This window comes from Schistocerca americana, chromosome 3, assembly GCF_021461395.2.
Source record: "Schistocerca americana isolate TAMUIC-IGC-003095 chromosome 3, iqSchAmer2.1, whole genome shotgun sequence".
NCBI classification, from domain to species: Eukaryota; Metazoa; Arthropoda; class Insecta; order Orthoptera; family Acrididae; genus Schistocerca; species Schistocerca americana.
Genome location: NC_060121.1, coordinates 53,607,921 through 53,630,055, shown reverse-complemented (window position 1 = coordinate 53,630,055; position 22,135 = coordinate 53,607,921).

Below are 22,135 nucleotides of genomic sequence, written 5' to 3'. Positions count from 1 at the left end.
GAGCCTTTGTATTTCCCTTAGTTTCCCTACCACGTTCAAGCTTCTGACATTCCACGCCCCGATTCGTAGAACGTTATCCTTTCGTTGATTATTCAATCTTTTTCTCATGGTAACCTCCCCCTTGGCAATCCCCTCCCGGAGATCCGAATGGGGGACTATTCCGGAATCTTTTACCAATGGAGAGATCATCATGACACTTCTTCAATTACAGGCCACATGTCCTGTGGATACACGTTACGTGTCTTTAATGCAGTGGTTTCCATTGCCTTCTGCATCCTCATGTCGTTGAACATTGCTGATTAGGGGCAATTTCCCACCCCTAGGACAAGAGAGTGCCCTGAACCTCTATCCGCTCCTCCGCCCTCTTTGACAAGGCCGTTGGCAGAATGAGGCTGACTTCTAATGCCGGAAGTCTTCGGCCGCCAATGCTGATTATTTATCAAAATTTAGGCAGTGGCGGGGATCGAACCCGGGACCGAAGAAGTTTTGATTATTAATCAAAGACGTTACCCCTAGACCATTGTCTAGGAACCAGTTATTATGTAAGACAAAACACAATAGCAGTAAAAGTTTAGGACACGATTTTAGACGGATAGTGTACTGAACACTAAAATGGGCTTTCGATCGTTCCTGGCCTTTTGCCAATGAAGCAATTATAATGAACTTACTGAGTACCGGGTATGGCCCACATATGTGTTTATCCCAGTCTTGTAAGCGTTCATCTCCACCTTCACCTCTCTCTGTCCATCTCCTCCTTACCCCTTTCTCTGTCCGTCACCTTCTCTCCCCCCTCACCACCACCCCATCTGTCTCCTGCTTCCCTTGACTCTGCTCCCTATCCACTTCCTCCATCCCCCAGTCGAGCGCTCCACAAACCAAACATCATCACCAGCCTTATCCTCCATCCCCCCGTCTCTGCCTATTTCTTCCTCCCCGTTCTCTCTGCACAACTCCTCCTTCCCCTGTTTGTGACAGCCTACTCCTCCCCCATTCACTCTCTTAAGTTAGCGACCCCACCCCACTAGGAGGCTGGCAGTTCTTAACTCGGCAATATTTCTCTCCAGATTGTAAATGGTATTCGTACCAATTGTGGTTGAAATCGGGACAGTGATTTAGGAACTGCTGTGGACCATACATACATACATACATACATACACACACACACACACACACACACACACACACATAGGATGTCCGTAATTAAATTTTTAGTTTCAAAACGCCGTAGAATGAGAAACAATGCTCAGATTGACGCTATATTTGAACAACATATTATTGACACAGGGGGAAACATCATGGAGACGAATATTCCCACCAGATGGCGCTGTAAGGGTCTTAACATAACTGGAATCGGCTATCGTTGACAGATGAATCGCAATTCTGGGAGGGCCATGTGCTGTGCGTCTATTGGTATGCAGATTCTGACGCTTACAGTGCCATCTCTTGGTCAAATTTTCGTTAAATGTTTTTATCCCATGACATTTCCCCGCTGCATCAATAATATGTCACTCAAATTTGATGTTATTCTGAGCAGTGACTCTCTCCTCCAGTTTCCTTATAGACAATTTATGATCGTCTAAGGCTGTATAAACTGTATATGAAAATCGGAAAAAAGGACATGTTTCCACAAGAAGCTTGGAATTTAGAACCTGTAGATAATTATCTGAAAGCTTGTGACACTTCTCTTTATTTTAAACGAGTTACTCAACAAAAGAGGTACTGGTATAAATCCCCCTAATTTCATAACACATTGTCCTTCTTATGTGATCAACATGACACTTGGACAAAATAGTTACAAGTCAAAAGACACCAATGACTTTGGCGGGTACGTTTAATGATAAGGTATCAAAAGACACTCTTCTCTATATACTCATGTATAGTGAGAAAAAACCTAGATGGGAGTCTCAACACAGAATACCTACTGAAAATATTTAAACAGAAAAACTGCATATCTTTGGTACCCAATTTTATTCATTATTATTTTCCTGAATATCCATTTTCATGTAGAATATACCAGAATTTTGAATTTTTAAAACTGGTTAATATTTGGCTGGAAAATCAACGAAAATCGACCAATTCAGCAGGTTGGCTGGCGTGAAATATAGCGTAGCTCCTGCCTCCTGATTGACGTGTCTCTCTCTCACACATTCTGATCGCCATCCGGAGCGGCGAGGAGGCCGCGCCGTGCTGTCCAGCCACAGCTTCCTGGCCAGCCTTAGCAGCTGGAGCTGGACCAGGAAACCGCTAGCTGGTGTCTCATTTTTGTTCTTCAATCAGCTTTGTTCCTCAAATACTAACTGTAAACGTTGTTTCCTTGCCTTGTGGGGACAGATGAATAGCTGTAGGTTTTATTTGCCTGGCCAATACTATTGTTATTTGTTTGGGCACATCTAGAAGAATATGAGGTTATCTGTTATTAGCAACACCTAATGGAAGTAGCCGAACTTATGGTAAGTCTAAGAGGCAGTTTGTAACGGTAATGACAAGAGGCATTACACAAAGATGACGTATGTCTTAGACACGACGGATGCAACCGTTTCTGCCAATACCATTATCTCAAATCAGTGGACGATAGAACTCTGACTCTTTCGTGTGGGATAATTAACAACAGATTATTGTAGGAACTAACCGTGGGTTCAATGACACGCTGCTGTAATACCTTTTCTGTTTCTGCCTCTATCCTGCCTATGGTGTAGGTTAGGGCCTGACAATGAACTTGCTATGCTCCTGCCATATAACCTGATAAGAAGAATATCTAATCACATCTACGTACTTTGAAAATATTAATGAATGACGCTGCAGTACATTAAATGAATATATTTTGCACCTTTCTGTGCCTGCTTGACACAATGACCTCGGTTCTGTATTTCTTGCAAACTACGAACATATCTTTGTTGATACAACAAAAGTATTGCATTAGCACAGTTCTCACTTCAAGTGTCTTCCGATCAAGTGACAGCTCACATCTGGTGAGAAATTTGGCAGTATTAATACCAACGAATTTTCATAACACGCTTTACCAAGGGCGGCGGGTTTGTCCACCCTAGAATAGAATCGAAAAAATTATTAAAATTCATTAAAAAATATGTTGCTGATACAGCTCAAAAATAAATAAAGACATTCTGATGGTAAGTAGGTTCCACAACCTGGAAATATCTCTTAGAACACTTAACAATAACAACACACCTTCAGTAACGTGTACTACAAACGGGGTGTGGGGCTACTTTACGCTCACTTCGCAAAAGTATTTAAGAAACGCAAATTTGAAATTTACTCGCAACTTAGTATTTAAAGAGGTACAGATGCGTAAGTGATGTCCTGAACTTTAAGAAACATCAGGGAAATGACTTCCACAATTACAGCTTAAATTTTTGGGTTAAATTCACATTTTTTTTAAAATTTTCAGTTAATCTGGTAGGGCAATAAAATTTTGAAAGAAATTTCGTTTTTATTTAAAAGTGTAAAGTAAATGACTGTTGTTGTTGTGGTGGTGGTCTTCAGTCCTGAGACTGGTTTGATGCAGCTCTCCATGCTACTCCATCCTGTGCGAGCTTCTTCATCTTCCAGTACGTACTGCAACCTGCATCCTTCAGAATCAGCTTAGTGTATTCATCTCTTGGTCTCCCTCTGCAATTTTTACCCTCCACGCTGCCCTCCAGTACTACATTGGTGACCCCTCGATGCCTCAGAACATGTCCTACCAATAGGTCCCTTCTTGTCAAGTTGTGCCACAAACTCCTCTCCTCCCCAATTCTGTTCAGTACCACCTCATTAGTTATGTGATCACCCCATCTAATCTTCAGCATTCTTCTGTAGCACCACATTTCGAAAGCTTCTATTCTCTTCTTGTCCAATCTATTTATCGCCCATGTTAAACCTTCACACATGGCTACACTCTATACGAATACTTTCAAAAACGACTTTCTGTGATTTAAATCGACACTCGATGTTAACAAATTTCTCATCTTCAGAAACGCTTTCCTTGCCATTGCCAGTCTACTTTTTATATCCTCCCTACTTCGAACATCGTCAGTTATTTTGCTCCCCAAATAGCAAAATTCCTTTACGACTTTAACTGTCTTATTTCCTAATCTAATTCCCTCAGCATCATCCGATTTAATTAGACTACATTCCATTATCCTCGTTTTGCTTTTGTTGATGTTCATCTTATATCCTCCTTTCAAGACCCTGTCCATTCCCTTCATCCGCTCTTCCAAGTCCTTTGCTGTCTCTGACAGAATTACAATGTCTTCCGCGAACCTCAAAGTTTTTATTTCTTCTCTACGGATTTAATACCTACTACGAATTTTTCTTTTCCTCCCTTTACGGCTTGCTCAAAATAAAGATTGAATAACATCGGGGAGAGCCTACAACCCTGTCTCTCTCCCTTCCCAACCACTATTTCCCTTTCATGTCCTTTGACTGTTATAACTGCCATCTGGTTTCTGTACAAATTGTAAATCTCCTTTCGCTCCCTGTGTTTTACCCCTGCCACCTTCAGAATTTGAAAGAGAGTATTCCAGTCAACATTGTCAAAAGCTTTCTCGAAGTCTACACAAGTCTAGTAAATGACTACATAGAAATATTTCAAAAGGCGCTCATAAAGTGCCTTTCGTTCTCCCCCTCCCCCGCGTTTGGTCCATTATTAATTAGTATACCTTCGGTGAAAGACAAGTTCATCACTACTTGTTGCATCGACAACAAAATCATTTTAACTACGATCTTCCCAACAACGCTTCGACTGAAAGGCGCGTAGGTACCTCGAATTTCAAAACTGGCTTACGGAACAACTTGATCTGACGGTATTTGATTCTGTTTGTGTAATGATTTGAGAACGAATCAGCTATGTGTCTTTCCGGTGAACTATTTTGGGCTTATACGGATGCTGTGTAGCAACCAGGGGGAATGAAGTGAGTCCTGACAAGACAGGAGATGTCAGATGCGTTTGCGTATCGATTCTGTGTTTCACTTATTACGGGTGGCGGGAATATTGAAACTAGAGGAAGGATCACTTCAAACTTGTGTCAGAAACGTAATCGTAAAATTTAGCTCAAGTTTGTACGTCGATACCCTTGTAAAACAATCACACGTCTGTGTAGTACGCGCAGAACTCTGTTGAATGCACTCAGTAGCTTGAACGAGTCAGGTCTGTGGATTTTCTGTTACATAAATAACCAGGGTCATTAAACAGCTGTTCTCGACGTCAAATGCTTTGCGCTGCAGATGATGTAGTACCTCACTTTCCTCGGATGACAGGCCGAGCATTTGTACTGAAATGAAATTGTTCGAACGTTGGAGAGAAAATCCGTTTATTGGAGTGTTTCTGCCTTGTGGACTCGAAGTACTCTGGCTAATTGGATAGCGTGAAGAGACGATGCTGGCTGGAACAGGGAAACCGCCACTGCTAGTGAGGTTCAGGGTGAGCAGCGGTCTGCCCCTGTTTGCTGAGGACGCTCCGGTCCAGGGGAAGTGCCGTGGCGAAGGGACTGACGGAGGCGTGGATGACTGGGACAGACATACTACTTGGTGTCATGACTGACAGCTTGTTCTACACGCGGAAAAGTGTACATCAACGCAGATGAGCAGGAGTACAGATCCTGTACATTTCGAATACAGTATTACTATTGCGTTGCTAGTCACAATCACGTCGATTAAATATCTAGGCGTAATATTTCCAGGTAACATGAAACGGAACGTGTACGTGAGATCGGCAGCAGGAAAGGCAAATGGTCGACTTCTGTTTATTCAGAGAAATGTAGCACTGTTTAGATGATCTATATGTGACACCGCAATCACAGCAGTTCTGCGATACACTCTTGAGCTCTACTCGAGTGTGTAAGATCCCAACCATGCCTTAGAGATACTGTAGATTGGTAACTGGTACGGTCTTAACGAGGCGAATGTTGGAGACACGGTCCATGAACGGAGACGGGGATCACTGGAGGGGAAAAAAAAGACTCTTCTCGCGAAACGCTGTTGCGAAACTTTAGACAAAATACCAAATATTGCTCGTCGCAATGTCAGGAGAATAACCGAGGGGAGATTTGGGCACAAAATCAAATATCTGAATATGTTATACTGCCAACCGTGCAGTGTGCGGTCTGGCGGTATCCTGCAATAGAAGCACAGTATTCAGTCTCCTTGGTCACTCCTCATAGATTGTGACCGGATGTTGTTTCAATTTTTTACAGCCGGAGATTAAATGTTAGGAACATATGTTGCGCACATCTGGGCTCATGCCAAGAACTTGGACGCTGTAGATAAACTGACTGGCCCCAAAATCTTGAAAGAGTTTGAGATCATTACTGATGAAGTAACTAATTATTAGTCTCACAAAGACGATCGTCCCAAGGCACAAAATGCCAGTGCAATCAAATAATATTCTACCCACGCACCCCGACAACAGGATCAGTATCTCTTCAGCTTGATGACACGGCAAGCCATATCTCAGGCAACTTTGCTATTACCTCGCATTAAGCAGTTCACGCCACACGATATTATCTCCTACTTCCTCAGCGACTACACTGCACAATAAGTTTGAATGATCACTATTTGGAAACCTAGTAAATCTCTCCCACTGCAATGCCAAAGTTTCAAATGTGGCGCAAATGTGGATACAAACTTGCTCAGTAATTTTGCAAAAGCGCGTCGCCCTGTGACGTCATCATCGGGCTCGGCGGTGCTTCAAACAGCAAAGTGCTGACGCATGCAGAAAGAAGGCCGCAGCTGAGACGTTCCAGTGAGCTGTCAGTAGGATTAATGATGTCGCGTTGGCATCAAATTTCACCACAATTTTGCCCAATGCAACCGTGAGGAGAGCGACACACCCTCTCTTATCCACAACTGTCCATTCACAAATGTTCTACTATTGGCGAGTCTGCGACACCCACAGCTGAGATCCCCCGGTTTCCTAAGGAGTGTGGCCGTGCGGTTAAAGGCGCTGCAGTCTGGAACCGCAAGACCGCTACGGTCACAGGTTCGAATCCTGCCTCGGGCATGGATGTTTGTGATGTCCTTAGGTTAGTTAGGTTTAACTAGTTCTAAGTTCTAGGGGACTAATGACCTCAGCAGTTGAGTCCCATAGTGCTCAGAGCCATTTGAACCATTTGAACCTAAAGAGTGGGCGGCAAAATATTTCAGACACACCGACACTCAGAATCCCCACAAAAAGGCCCCGGTGGGTGGCGTAAAGGCGTCAATGAAAGCACCCCTTTGTTCTGTGACTTACCGGGGTGAATTGCCCTGATGAGGGGCAACATTACTACCCCCTGCCTGACAGTATTGGGAATCAGTTAGGTATCAGTGAAGAACTGCCAGGACAGTTACGTCCTCGGCAGCAACGTTACGATCGACGAGAAACTGTAGAGTTTCCGTGGGCGATGCGCTTTCGTTCAATACATTCCGACAAAGGCGGCCAAGAACGGCAACGAGATCTTCGCCATGTGCGATCCCGAGGTGCTCTACACTTCTTTCGTGGAGGTGTACGCTGGAAAGCAACTTGACGGAGTTTTCCGCAAGACCAACTCCCCATCTCATGCGTTTGCATGCCTCATAGCCAAGTTATGAGGATCGGGAAGAAACCTAACGACGGACAACTAGTACACTAGCGTTCCACTGGCCACTACGTTCCTACACAAGCACGAGATGACCCTGATTGGAACGGTTAGGGAAAACAAGAGATAAATCCTTCAGGTATTCACTGGGACCACTGGCCGCCCATTCTCCAGCAGCATGATCGGGTTCAGTGCCCAGACCACACTGGCGTCCTACACTCCAAGAATGTGATTATTCTCTCCATCTTTCCCCGTGATGATCATATAGATGAATCGACTGTGGACAGTAAGAAGCCTTAGGTGATTACCAGCTACAATTAGGCCAAAGCGGTGACGACACAGTCGTTCAGTTGTGCGGAACTTTCGACGTGAGCCGCACGTGTAGAAGATGGCCACTCACGATCTTCTTCTCGATACTTAGCTTCCCTGGAATCAATGGGCAAGTGGTTCACTTCTGCAACTAGCATCAGAAAACCCTTACACGACGACAATTCCTCAAAATCCAAGCCTTCGCCCTTTTTCATTGTAAAATGTTATCAACATACTAATTTTATTCATTGTACATTGTTCTAAAGCTGTGTGAACAAGAAACGAAACGTAAAGCAAAATGTATTAGAGGTCTTACACGGAAAATCACTGAGGCAGGACAGTTGTAGGCATGGAGGTGTACTGCGCCCTCCCTTTGTGTTTTTGTTTTAGGATGCACCTTTCTAACGGAGGGTACAACAACAGAATTATCAATGTGTGTTTCTTGTTTTCCAAACACTATAGTTGTACATTACAGAATTCCCTTTTCAGTATAATTCACCTTTTCTGTACAATCACAGTTCTCACGCCAACGTGTAGTTATCATTTAATATCTTACTTCCGATTGACACAGTCCTTCAGATTAATAAACAAATTAACAGTAATTAATGACAGTCATAATAAGCATAATAACTACAGTTTTGTTTCAAAAATTATTTTTAAACTACTTGCTAATTTCGTAGTCCACAAGAAGCTGACGCCTTTCGCCGACAGTCGTAACCACTTGCATCTAGCTGCTGCATCGGAGTGTATGTGTCATGCGGTAACCGTGACTCATGGTCTGAAGCCGTCTTCTCGCTACCGTCACGTACTTAACAAGGGTGCGGTACAAAGCACTAAGTCTCATGGTCATTATAGTTTTCTTTTCTTTTCTTTTAAGTTAATTGCGCAACTGGCGAAAATAACAACAGGATACAGATAGCGATACCTCCAATGTAAATGACGACGTTCCTAGAGAATTCATATAAAAAGTTACCCTGATGCCTTCAGCGTAAAATATTGCCATCAGAAACAAAAAGTAACTGAATGAAGCTAGTTTAATTTCATTACCCCATTATTGCATAATCAGATAGATCTAATCATAAATTACTGAAAGACATTAATTGGTTGAATGTAAGCGACATCTCGGTGGTGTATGAAAGCTATTAATCATGTGGACAAATACTTTTTGTTACTGAAGGTGCATCCTGTGTGTCTGACCAATAATACTATATTATAGTTCAGCTGCAATTTAAGTGAATCATATCAACAATAAATGGCGCTGTACAATTACCAACACTATTCTGTATTCTAATCTGCAACGAAACTTGTGGGAAGATTACTATATAAATTTTCGTACACAATTTTTCATAACTTGGCACAGCAGTGCTCTTTAGAAACTTCTACTTGCATGGAGTGACATGAAACAACAATCTTTATATACCTTCCACTTGTTTTCCTGCAGGACGACAGCAGAAATTGTTATGAAAATTTTGCACTTCATGTTTTGCCCATCGACCGTAGTAAAGTATTTTGTCGTTATGTAGTCAAAAGACAATCCAATCACTTGAACAGACTCTCTTATGCGTTTGGTACAAGCATTCAACTTCATATCTCCGAAATGCAAATTCTAATGGGGATAGCTGTAATTAAGGCTATCTTCACTTCTAGTCGTCGTTTGTGGAAGGATTAGTACAAATTTTGAAGTACAGTACGTTTTTTACATAAAAGGCAAATTGGAAGTATTGTTGCTTTTAATCAGAAATTGCAATATTTTTAAAATGTATGTATGACTGATCACATAAAGTTCTGAACAAAAATATTGAGTTTGATGACTTTACCTGATACTATTCCTAAGCCGTGACGTCAGCTCCTAGGTGATGATGTAGGCGTATAGCATTCTCAAAGGAAGCACATCAGGTAAGTGAGATGAAACACGTGGTTACCACACAAAAATGAAGTTTCCGAATCAACAGCTTCTGATATCCAGTGCCTACTCGATTACATGTAAAGATCGTATAGAAAGTCATTTACATTGCAGAAGCCACGGCACACGCAACAATGAAGGACAGTTGATGATCGCTAAGTTCGTATCCGCGGAAACGCATCCCTTGAGTCGCTTTAAGATGACGGAGCGTGTCGGAAATGATCATGTCGCTGTGCCCGAGGTAAAGAGGAGGCCGTAGTACGCGCCGTGGCTCGAGTACGGAAAGGTAAGTGGTGTGTTGCACACGGTTTCAGTAACAGACGTAGAAGTGGAAAGCGCACAGTTTAGAAGCTACAGAATTCGGATGCGGTGTCCACCGCTCCGCTTTCATAAAACGACTTTAATATGGACTCAGTGACTTTGGAACTTACATTAAACGATTTTACTTATAATAAGAGACATGCAAAAATGCTGAGACACTGTGTAGTTATTATTTCTTTGCTGAAAATGGGGGTCGATATTGTGTGGTTTTGTGTTCTACGCATTTCGTAAATAGATGAAATGAAAGAGACGTGACCTGTCATTATCAAAATTCCTCCATGACTGATACAAAATCGTAGCTACAGTGATCAAACCGTTGCACTTCGAAATGTGTATCTATATTGCGTTTCATTAAGAATCTGTTGAACTGACATGGCCTTAAAGCGTGTGCGACTCACCCGTTGGATGTTCCTGTTGGTAATTCGTTGCCCTACGTCGTAGCAAGCCTGGTGATAGATTTTCAATTGATACTGCGTACTATCTGATGTTGGTATTTTCCGACAGTTTCTTAATTTCCGAATTTTGGATAAAAAATTGCCGCGAGTGAGAGAAAATACCCGCCAACTTAATTTATGAAGCATAGGAAGTAAGGAAAGAGCAATGTGATTCTTTATCCACATCCGATTAATTATCCGCCGTGTCCACTTCCTATAATTCATCATGGGAACCCTTACCAATAAAAAGGCCTTGGACAGAGAAAGTGAACAATTATCTTTTGTTGTACATCTCGCACGTCACACTACCGTTGCTTATGTGCTTGACTTGAAATTTTTGTTTTTTGACAGCAAACGCTGGTTGTATGCAATATCATTTGTATACGTCAGTAATATTACAATGCTAGCAGCAAATATGAGCTACAAAAAAGTGACACCATAAAAAATATTTCTCAACTTCAGCTTTATAGTTGAAATCAAGAACGTGATACTTCCAAAAATACGCAATATTATAAAATCTGAACGTAATAGGTATCGATGACCACACTTAAGCATTCGAATTGTAGTTCACGATTTGCTGGACAATTCTACGATCTGGCATTCTGATGAAGTTTTTTGTCGATTTTTCACATAACCTAATTGAAATTTTGAAAATATTTTTTTTCGTGGTAACCGAAATTTCACTTCCATAAAGTAACAAAGTAACCATCACCACTTTGGCCCCTAAACTGCAAAACGAAACCACCCCGAATTTTTACAATGTTCTGTTACAGACGGTTCGATTATTTATTTTATTTTCAACATCATTTTCGATATCGTCTCCTTAAGTAAAAGATGCATTTCATTAGGTGTTTATAGCAGGTGTATATTACTCTGATGTGGTGGGATGTTATATTTTGAGTAGTTTGTGGGAAATTTGCTACACATGGATAGAAATAAGTAATTATATGCAGTCGAGAGAATAGTATATGATCAATTGAAATTTATTTCCTTTTTAACCCGAAATTCATTTATCAAAACAGGGCTAATATTTTTCTGCACTTCACCTGTTTGTATGTAGGGCCTACACTAATTCTGAGGTGTACACATTCTCCTGATTTTGGCTCTTGTCCTGAAGTTTTCTCATCATTCTTATCTCTCTTACATTTATGCAGTTATGCGGTGCATTGGGCTAGGAAACAATCTTATTCACTGCAATTACATCGACCTCCAGGAAATAGCTGACGAAGAGAAGTAAGTATGAGTTTTTCCAATATTTCGCAGTCATAAGCACTACAAAGCGGACGCTCAAGTTCCCTCAGCATGCCGCAGCCATTTGCTGATATCCAGCCCCAAACTGTGATAGACGCCCGGCCACACCTTTGGCTCTGCTGGACATATTTACGGTCGTATCTGGTTCCACGTGGTCGATACACATGGACAGAGCTATTTGGAGCAGTTGGTAAATATAACTAGTTCCCAGTATGAAAGCGGCATCCTTCTGTAGGCCAGTACGAAATTTAACCTGGCAGCCCTATGTTGCTCTTTCAGCATTTACTTAACAGACGATTTCCGTCCATACTTTCCTTCCTCGTTGAGCCGACGACGTATGGTCGACCTGCTCACCGTTAGCTGCAGGATGTTTTTAATTTCTCTGCTGCTCCTGAAAGGGTCCTCATCACCGCAGCGGAGTATACTCCTGTCTTCATTCTCTGTGGTAGTCCGTGGGCGTCCAGAGCGATGACTATGGTTTAAGTGGCCTTCACCTTCCATACTCTTCACCCAGAGATGAGTAGTGGATGTTCTGTATCCCAGAACACGGGGAATGGCACTGATACAGTAGCCGTCTTCATAAAGCGCTAGGATACGACCTTTATCAAACTCACTGAGCTGTGTCATGTCGCCTTGACAGAAGTAAGAACCGACTCACAAGCCAACAGGAAACGATGTGCCACACAGGACGTAGATCACTCGCACGAGCACCGAATTCAAATCCATTCAAGATTTCAAGCTTTCAATACTGTGACACACAGATTATATTCACGATTTCATTGGAATGTTTAGAGCAATATCATTAAATCATGTTGCGTGCGATCCAATTGTAACCGATAGGTGGCTTCAGTTTATGGGTATATCTGCCAAAATCACTAGTCTGAAATACGCAGCTGTTGATTTACCACATATGTCGTAAAAAACAAGAGCTTGAACCATGATATAAATTGTCATCTAACACAGCTCCTTAAAATAGTTCTATCTGTTTAGCAAAATTCAGGTTAAACAGAAATATGTTTTAGTCGTAACTATTACTTCGAAGAAACGAACATATTTTAGTACTGAAGACTGAAGTAAACTGTGGCGTTCAGTGTATTCGAGATATTGCATACATTGCTGTATGTCACTTAGAACGCTCGTTGTGGGGAGCAGGGGGAAACAGTCTCCACAAACTTCCGATTTGTAAGTCTCACAAGGAGAGGGTCTGATATGTGCGCTACCGATTTTGATCAAATATTGTATGGACGTTCTAGCTGTCTGCTAGACTCTCCCTAGCTTTTGAAAAAATCGACGCCAAAGTTGAGGACGGACTATGGTATTTTCAATGCTGTACACGAAAAGAGCGTCTACAAATACAACGTTTTATTAGTACGTTACTGGTTCTACCTGGTATGTGGTGGCAAAGTGGTAAAGAGCAAGAGTACGAATACAAAGGTCTCAGATTGGATCCCTGGTCAGTCCAACGATTTTTATCTCCCATTTTACACTTATTTCCCCTCGGGTAGTGTTTGTCGATGTGAAAAATGCCGAGTTGCACGGTGGTCCGAAAGCCACGTTAAACTGTAGGTAACCCTATTATCTGGCTAGGTAAGTCAACTGAAAGGTCAGAGGAAAGCAATGGCATACCACCTCCAACTGGACTGTGCTCATTAAAGCACTGAGTTCCAAAGTTAATGATCTATGGGTTACTGACATTAGTGCTCGGCCAGTTACTTACGTTTACTGGTATCAAACTACAGCACGAGAACACACAGTCACCGTTCGAGTTGTCAAGGTGGTATACGACGATGCTGTAGGCCAAAGTTACAATCTTGTTCATGGCTATGTCTCAGTCGAATACCCCTTTGTTCCTTTCTGTGTATTTTAAGATACACTTTTATGCACTTGGTACGCATCCACATTGATATCTGATAGAGCTATATTTAGCAACATGAATCAGATATATTCTGATATATTGCTCGGAAAACATATGTCAGTGCAGCGAGATTTCGTTTGAGTGTTGCGCATGGCGCAAGAAATACTTGTGTTTTGCTTGCTTCTGTGATAGGTTTCACCCCACTGAATGCGCGCAAGTTCATGAATAGACTATCAATAATTGGAATTACGCATTAATACACTTAAAAGATGTATTTTTGTATTATATAACCTGATGAAAATAACTATAAATAGATTATAAGACTTCTTGCTTATTAGTCGCGCTTCTTGATGCTTTCCTCAAAAAATTAAAAGAAAAAGAAAGAGAGAGAAAACAAATGTATTTCAAATATCACCTCGGTGACGCAATGTTCGTCTCGTGATGTAAAGCAAGGACAGTTGATAGGTAATATCTCGTGGTAGTAGCGATATGTGTGGCTACAGGGTTCTCTCTGTTACTGAATTCTGTTCTGGTTGTTTGCAGAGGGAAAATAGTGGTAAGAACACCTATTCAGTGCACCATTTGCCGCGCGGTCTGGGGGGGTTCCACTCGTGGACTGTGCGGCTGGTCCCGGCGGAGGTTCGAGTCCTCCCTCGGGCATTTGTGTGTGTGTTTGCCCTTAGGATAATTTAGGTTAAGTAGTGTGTAAGCTTAGGGACTGATGACCTTAGCAGTGAGTCCCATAAGATTTCACACACATTTTTGCAGTGCACCATTTAAATACTCAGACTTTCTTGGTTATTTTGTTATTGTTATTCGTTACCTCACAACAACTTTCCTATCACTCATTGCTGCCGATGCACGTAACGAATGGATCAGGATGAATGGAATGTGGGATGTTTCGTCACGGAGAATAAACACACTTATCTCGGCGTCTTGTGTTCAGTTGTTGTTGTTGTTGTTTTTGTTGTTGTGGTCTTCAGTCCTGAGAATGGTTTCATGCAGCTCTTCATGCTACTCTATCCTCTGCAAGCTTCTTCATCTCCCAGTACCTACCGCAACCTACATCCTTCTGAATCTGCTTGGTGTATTCATCTCTTGGTCTCCCTCTACGATTTTTACCATCCACGCTGCCGTCCAATACTAAATTGGTGATCCCTTGATGCCTCAGAACACGTCCTACCAACCGATCCCTTCTTCTACTCAAGTTGTGCCACAAACTTCTCTTCTCCCCAATCCTATTCAATACCTCCTCATTAGTTACGTGATCTACCCACCTTATCTTCAGCATTCTTCTGTAGCACCACATTTCAAAAGCTTCAATGCTCTTCTTGTGCATACTAGTTATCGTCCATGTTTCACTTCCATACATGGCTACACTCCATACAAATACTTTGAGAAACGACTTCATGACACTTAAATCAATACTCGATGTTAACAAATTTCTCTTCTTCAGAAACGCTTTCCTAGGCATTGCCTATCTACTTTTTATATCCTCTCTACTTCAACCATCATCAGTTAGTTTGCTCCCCAAATAGCAAAACTCCTTCACTACTTTAAGTGTCTCATTTCCTAATCTAATATCCTCCATTCAAGACACTGTCCATTCCGTTCAACTGCTCTTCCAAGTCGTTTGCTGTCCCTGCCAGAATTACAATGTCATCGGCGAACCTCAAAGTTTTTATTTCTTCTCCATGGATTTTGATACCTACTCCGAATTTTTCTTTTGTTTCCTTTACTGCTTGCTCAATATACAGATTGAATAACATTGGGGAGAGGCTACAACCCTGTCGCACTCCCTTCCCACCCACTGCTTCCCTTTCATGCCCCTCGATTCTTATAACTGCCATCTGGTTTCTGAACAAATTGTAAATAGCCTTTCGCTCCCTGTATTTTACCCCTGCCACCTTTAGTATTTGAAGAGAGTATTCCAGCCAACATTGTCAAAACCTTTCTCTAAGTCTACAAATTCTAGAAACGTAGATATGCCTTTCCTTAATCTAGCTTCTAAGATGAGCCGTAGGGTCAGTATTGCCTCACGTGTTCCAATATTTCTACGGAATCCAAACTGATCTTCCCCAAGGTCGGCTTCTACTAGTTTTACCATTCGTCTGTAAAGAATTCGCGTTAGTATTTTGCAGCCGTGACTTACTAAACTGACAGTTCGGTAATTTTCACATCTGTCAAAACCTGCTTTCTTTGGGATTGAGATTATTATATTCTTCTTGAAGTCTGAGGGCATTTAGACTGTCTCATACATCTTCCTCACCAGATGGTAGAGTTTTGCCAGGACTGGCTCTCACAACGCCGTCAGTAGTTCTAATGGAATGTTGTCTACTCCCGGAGCCTTGTTTCGACACAGGTCTTTCAGTGCTCTGTCGAACTCTTCACGCAGTATCATATCTCCCATTTCATCTTTATCTACATCCTCTTCCATTTCCATAATATTGTCCTCGAGTACATCGCCCTTGTATAGACCCTCTACATACTCCTTCCACCTTTCTGCTTTCCTTTCTTTGCTTAGAACTGGGTTTCCATCAGAGCTCTTGATATTCATACAAGTGGCTCTCTTTTCTCCAAAGGTCTCTTTAATTTTCCTGTAGGCAGTATCTATCTTACCCCTAGTGACATAAGCCCCTACATCCCATTTTGCACTTCCTGTCGACCTCATTTTTGAGACGTTTGTATTCCCTTTTGCCTGCTTCATTTACTGCGTTTTTATATTTTCTCCTTTCATTAATTAAATTCAATATTTCTTCTGTTACCCAAGAATTTCTACTAGCCCTCGTCTTTTTACCTACTTGATCATCTGCTGCCTTCACTACTTCATCCCTCAAAGCTACCCATTCTTCTTCTACTGTATTTCTTTCCCCCATTCCTGCCATTTGTTCCCTTACGCTCTCCCTGAAACTCTGTACAACCTCTTGTTTAGTCAGTTTATCCAGGTCCTATCTCCTTAAATTCCCACCTTTTTGTAGTTTCTTCAGTTTTAATCTACAGTTCCTAACGAATAGATTGTGGTCAGAGTCCACATCTGCCGCTGGACATGTCTTACAATTTAAAACTTAGATTATATAATGGTAAGACATATTTAGGAACTATCTGATACCTTTTAGTATCTCCAGGGTTCTTCCATGTATACAACCTTCTTTCATGATTCTTGAACCAAGTGTTGGCTATGATTAAGTTATGCTCTGCACAAAATTCTACCAGGCAGCTTCCTCTTTCATTTCTGAGCCCCAATCTATATTCACCTTCTATGTTTCCTTCTCTCCCTTTTCCTACTACCGAATTCCAGTCACCCATGACTATTAAATTTTCGTCTCCCTTCACTATCTGAATAATTTCTTTTATTGCATCATACATTTCTTCAATTTCTTCGTCATCTGCAGGGCTAGTTGGCAAATAAACTTGTACTACTGTAGTTGGCGTGGGCTTCGTGTCTATCTTGGCCACAATAATGCGTTCACTATGCTGTTTGTAGTAGCTTACCCGCATTCCTATTTTCCTATTCTTTATTAAACCTACTCCTGCATTACCCCTATTCGACTTTGTATTTATAGCCCTGTATTCGCCTCACAAAAGGTCTTGTTCCTCCTGCCACCGAACTTCACTATTTCTCACTATATCTAACTTTTACCTATCCATTTCCCTTTTTAAATTTTCTAACCTACCTGCCCGATTAAGGGATCTGACATTCCACGCTCTAATCCGTAGAACGCCAGTTTTCATTCTCCTGATAACGACGTCCTCCTGAGTAGTCCCCGCCCGGAGATCCGAATGGGGGACTATTTTACCTCCGGAATGTTTTACCCAATAGGACGCCATCATCATTAACCATACAGTAAAGCTGCATGCCCTCGGGAAAAATTACGGCTGTAGTTTCCCCTTGCTTTCAACCGTACGCAGTACCAGCACAGCAAGGCCGTTTTGGTTAGTGTTACAGGGCCAGATCAGTCAATCATCCAGACTGTTGCCCCTGCAACTACTGGAAAGGCTGCTACCCCTCTTCAGGAACCACACGTTTGTCTGCCCTCTCAACAGATACCCCTCCGTTGTGGTTGCACCTACGGTAAGGCTATCTGTATCGCTGAGGCACGCAAGCCTCCCCACCAACGGCAACGTCCATGGTTCATGGGGGGTTGTGTTCAGGGTAATACGAAAATCTCAGTAAGAGAAGACAACAATGGGATGCCGGTGATTCAGGCAATAATACCCAACTATTTCTGTCGACTTAACACCATGACAACAGACAAATTGGCTTCTCAATGTATTTTGATTATACTTCGTTAGCCTTCTTGTGAGCACATTCTAATACCTCGTGGGAGCAGGCATAATATTTAGCTTGTTGAACACCGAGCAATAACATACAAAGGTAGTAGATGGAAGTATACATAGTAACAATCAGACTTGTGTGTGTGGATCTAGTTCACCATTAGAAGACTAAACAACAGCAATAAATACGCTGGTTAGTATACATTATTTGTATAAATCTGAAGATGAAAAGGCGCAGATCTGCACAGTGCCACATTTGCACTTTAGTTTCTGTCTTAATGAGCATAACTTTTAGTTTCTTGATTATTACGTGGCACAGAATAATTAGTTAACTTTGTTTCTTATAGCTTCCATTCCCACCAACATTTTTCTAGATTCTCGTGCTATTCATGAAATTCTACTTGTATGATCACAAGACTGCAAATAGATGCAATCGATTTCAAGGTGCAACGTGTTTGTTATCTTACTTTTTCTGACAGGTGGCCCAAATTGATTTTTAAAGTCTTTTTATTGTACTGAAATAATCTTTTGTCACAAAGTAACAGGGTAAGTGTTTTATTCGGATATATTTTGTGGGAAACTGTAATTGTGATGGAAGTTTGTACACCTTAATGTTAGACACAGCTGGTAGGAGAAAACGCTGCATATTAACCAAACCTCACGCCTCCTCTCCGTATCCTCCTATGACACTAGCACGGGATTCTCCTCGCACACTGCTACAGAGCTGTTCCTAGCACAACCGAGAATTGGCAATATTGTCACAAAAATTTGGCAACACTGTGACAGTGCATTCATTTCTACGTGTGGTGTCACCGCCAGACACCACACTTGCTAGGTGGTAGCTTAGATCGGCCGCGGTCCATTTAGTACATGTCGGACCCGCGTGTCGCCACTGTGTGATCGCAGACCGAGCGCCACCACAAGGCAGGTCTCGAGAGACGGAACACCACTCGCCCCAGTTGTACGGACGACATTGCTAGCGGCTACACGGACGAAGCCTTTCTCTCATTTGCCGAGAGACAGTTAGAATAGCCTTCAGCTAAGTCAATGGCTACGACCTAGCAAGGCGCCATTAACCGTTTTAAGATAGAGTCTCACTTGTATCATCAAGAAATGTCTCATCAAGAACGATGTATACAACAAGGATTAAAAGTTAAGTAGAATAGCAGCTACGTACTTTTCTTGCTACCATTCATTACGTATCCTGTTTCAGACCTCTCTCTAGATTAACGCGTGCCTTTCGGCTACTTCAGTGTGGCGTAGCTGTCTTGTTACGCCACAACACTACGTATGGTACTAGATTGACTTGCTCAATTCACTTGATATTCACTTTCCATTTGAATGACTCGTGCTGTATAGCCCCTAGACAGTGAGACAGAAAATTCAATTTTTTGGCTAAGGAAATGCTATTCTTCATGTAAATGACAACTTTTACTATCTTTCACGATGCGTTCTGAGGCTGAGCGACCAATACCATGATGAGAGTGGGCTGCTGGCAGCAGTGTGTCCGTGGCCCCGTGCCTCCGCCCGTATCTCGTCTCGCGACGGCTCAGTGAGTCGTCAGTTCCAACTGTGGCAGGGATCAGCTGGTGAGAGCTTTTTTTCTGATTTATTTTATTGAGCTACGAATTTCCAGAAAAAATTCTGTAACGAAATCGTAAGAAAACCTGTACTACACATCAAGTCCTCTTGGTAGCTCGACACAGCAAGTTGTGTTAATGGTCATAGAACTTGGCTTTCTGACTGCCAAGTTGCTTCACATTACCAGCATCTTCCGTTTCATCTCTGAAGAAATTCGATTCGACTGTCAACGATACTAATTTCAATATTGGTCTTCACTTAAGACACATGCCTGGAAAGGAAATGAACCTCTTGATTTCTATAGGGTCTATATGCTAAATTTCCACAGTAGCCATTGGGAACTCCCTGCAAACATTTGCTCTCTGTGCCTTGACTAACACATATGAATCCATGACAAAAATAAATTATTTGAAGAATCTCCTGTGAAAGGAAAAAGAACAGGATGTGATGCTTTAATTATAGAACACTATATCAGGAACAATGAAATTAATTCAGTGCCACATAGATGTATTGCATACCAGTGTAATAAAATACTCATCAAATTAAAACGGTTTTGCGGCCCCATTGCCATCGAGTGTGAAACACAAAACATAGATTTTATGGCTCAAATGGTTGAAATGGCTCTGAGCACTATGGGACGTAACTTCTGAGGTCATCAGTCCCCTAGGACTTAGAACTACTTGAACCTAACTAACCTAAGGACATCGCACACATCCATGCCCGAGGCAGGATTCGAACCTGCGACCGTAGCGTTCGCGCGGTTCCAGACTGAAGCGCCTAGAACCGCTCGGCCACAACCGCCGGCTACAGATTTTATGGATCACCACTCAACAGCATTAAAGCATGTTACACTGTCGAGAGTGCGGAGTGGAGCAGATGTTGAGATGTTGTCGGCAGAAGGCGAGGCAATGCAGTGCCTCAGCCCCCCCCCCCCCACCCCGCCCCCCTCGCGGTACGCAGCAAACGGGTCTATGATAACTCAGGAACTCGGCCGGCCATCTGCCTCTGAACACCACATGCGTCTAAGAAATCTCTCGCTAAAGTAGTGTTGACCCAAACTGTTATTGACAATGTGACAGAAAGCGAAATATATTGTACATTCGCTTGAATTGCACTCATAACTTTAGCACCAAGAGGAAAGGAGCGATAAAAGTGTTGTCGACATGTGCTTTTTCTTGCCAGATGTCGTATTGGCTAGTCTCGTGTTTTACCTCAAGACTACGGTTGTAGTCAAGACTGATGCACTCAGGCTGCAGTCAAGACTTCCTAGAGGATGTGCCGTAGTCTACATTGTTTCCAGATCGAGCATACTGCTGGACATAGAATTCTGAGGGGAGCGCGACTGTATTGTCCACCTTACATGAACGACTCAGCGGTCAGTTTTTTTACCTAAGGCTGTATCTACAACACATATTGCACGCTGAAGACCCAGAAGAATTAAAAAAAAAATAGTTTATGAGAGCAACGTTAACTATAGTGTATAAGCGTTCATAGTATTGTATACGTGTGTGTAAAAGCCGTCCAATGCCCACTCAAGGAAGACAGGGATAAACAGTCTAGCTTCAATATTATAAATACGCCTCAGTTTGAGAATGAACTCAGACTTAGATTGATAATCATTTTGAATATTTAGCAATACTGTACCCATTGGTGTTAAACTCGTTTTCAACCAATGGTTCCCACAGCTACAGGAACACCACTTGTGATACCTCTTAGACAAAATACTTACGCAGTGCTATCAGACGGAAAGATCAACCTGACACAAACTGTGGGAAGTTTGTTACACAACCTTCGTACCTGGATAAAGAGCTTTTCATGTTTGAGATATCTGTGCAAGTTGCTGCATAAGACGATTTAAGAATAAACTATATTCGTTCAGCTACGACAATTTTTAAAGAAATCGTCTTAACGGCACTAAATCGTGGTTTGTGAATCGTTTACCAGCCGCACCCTGCCACATTTCGCTGGTTGGAGGGCAAAAAGCTTGCTGACAAGTTTCGCAGAAGGAAAAGGAGGCCAAAATGTCTCTCACTGGAAGGTCATGTTTTATTTAAATGATTAACAAATCAATTAAAACGAACAGTGAGGTTGTCAGTATAAGCACATTACTGTTGTCAGTATAATGTCGCACTGCCCACGGCCTGTAATGATAAAGGGCCCCTTTAGATCAGGCATATTGTATACTGAAGTGGAAGAGAGAGCACCACTGAATTCTACAATCCATATGCATTGCATACACACAGAAATTACTGTTACAGTGTGCTAATGGAGCCCAACGAGTGAATTGCATATTTTTCCGTTGAGAAAGGGCACTGGGAAACAGTCTTCGCTCCATTAGGTTACTTAAACTGGTGTCACTCTGAGCTAGAATTTATGGTCAGCGACTAAGTGTAAGGACAATGAGTCGGATGCGGTTTTGCAACTGTGAAATACTTTCCTACATTACAGAAGCGAATATTAAATTTGAACTATTATTGTGAAAATTTTGAACTTGGATAGCTTAGAATGAGAATCTTTCTGTTTATTGAAAAGGAAAACAACTGATTTTCTCAAACATTCTGTGTCATACACAACTTGAAACAGGTCACGTCGACAAAATCATATGGAAGAACTGACAGCGACGTATATCGGAAGGCAGTAAGATCCCTTGGCT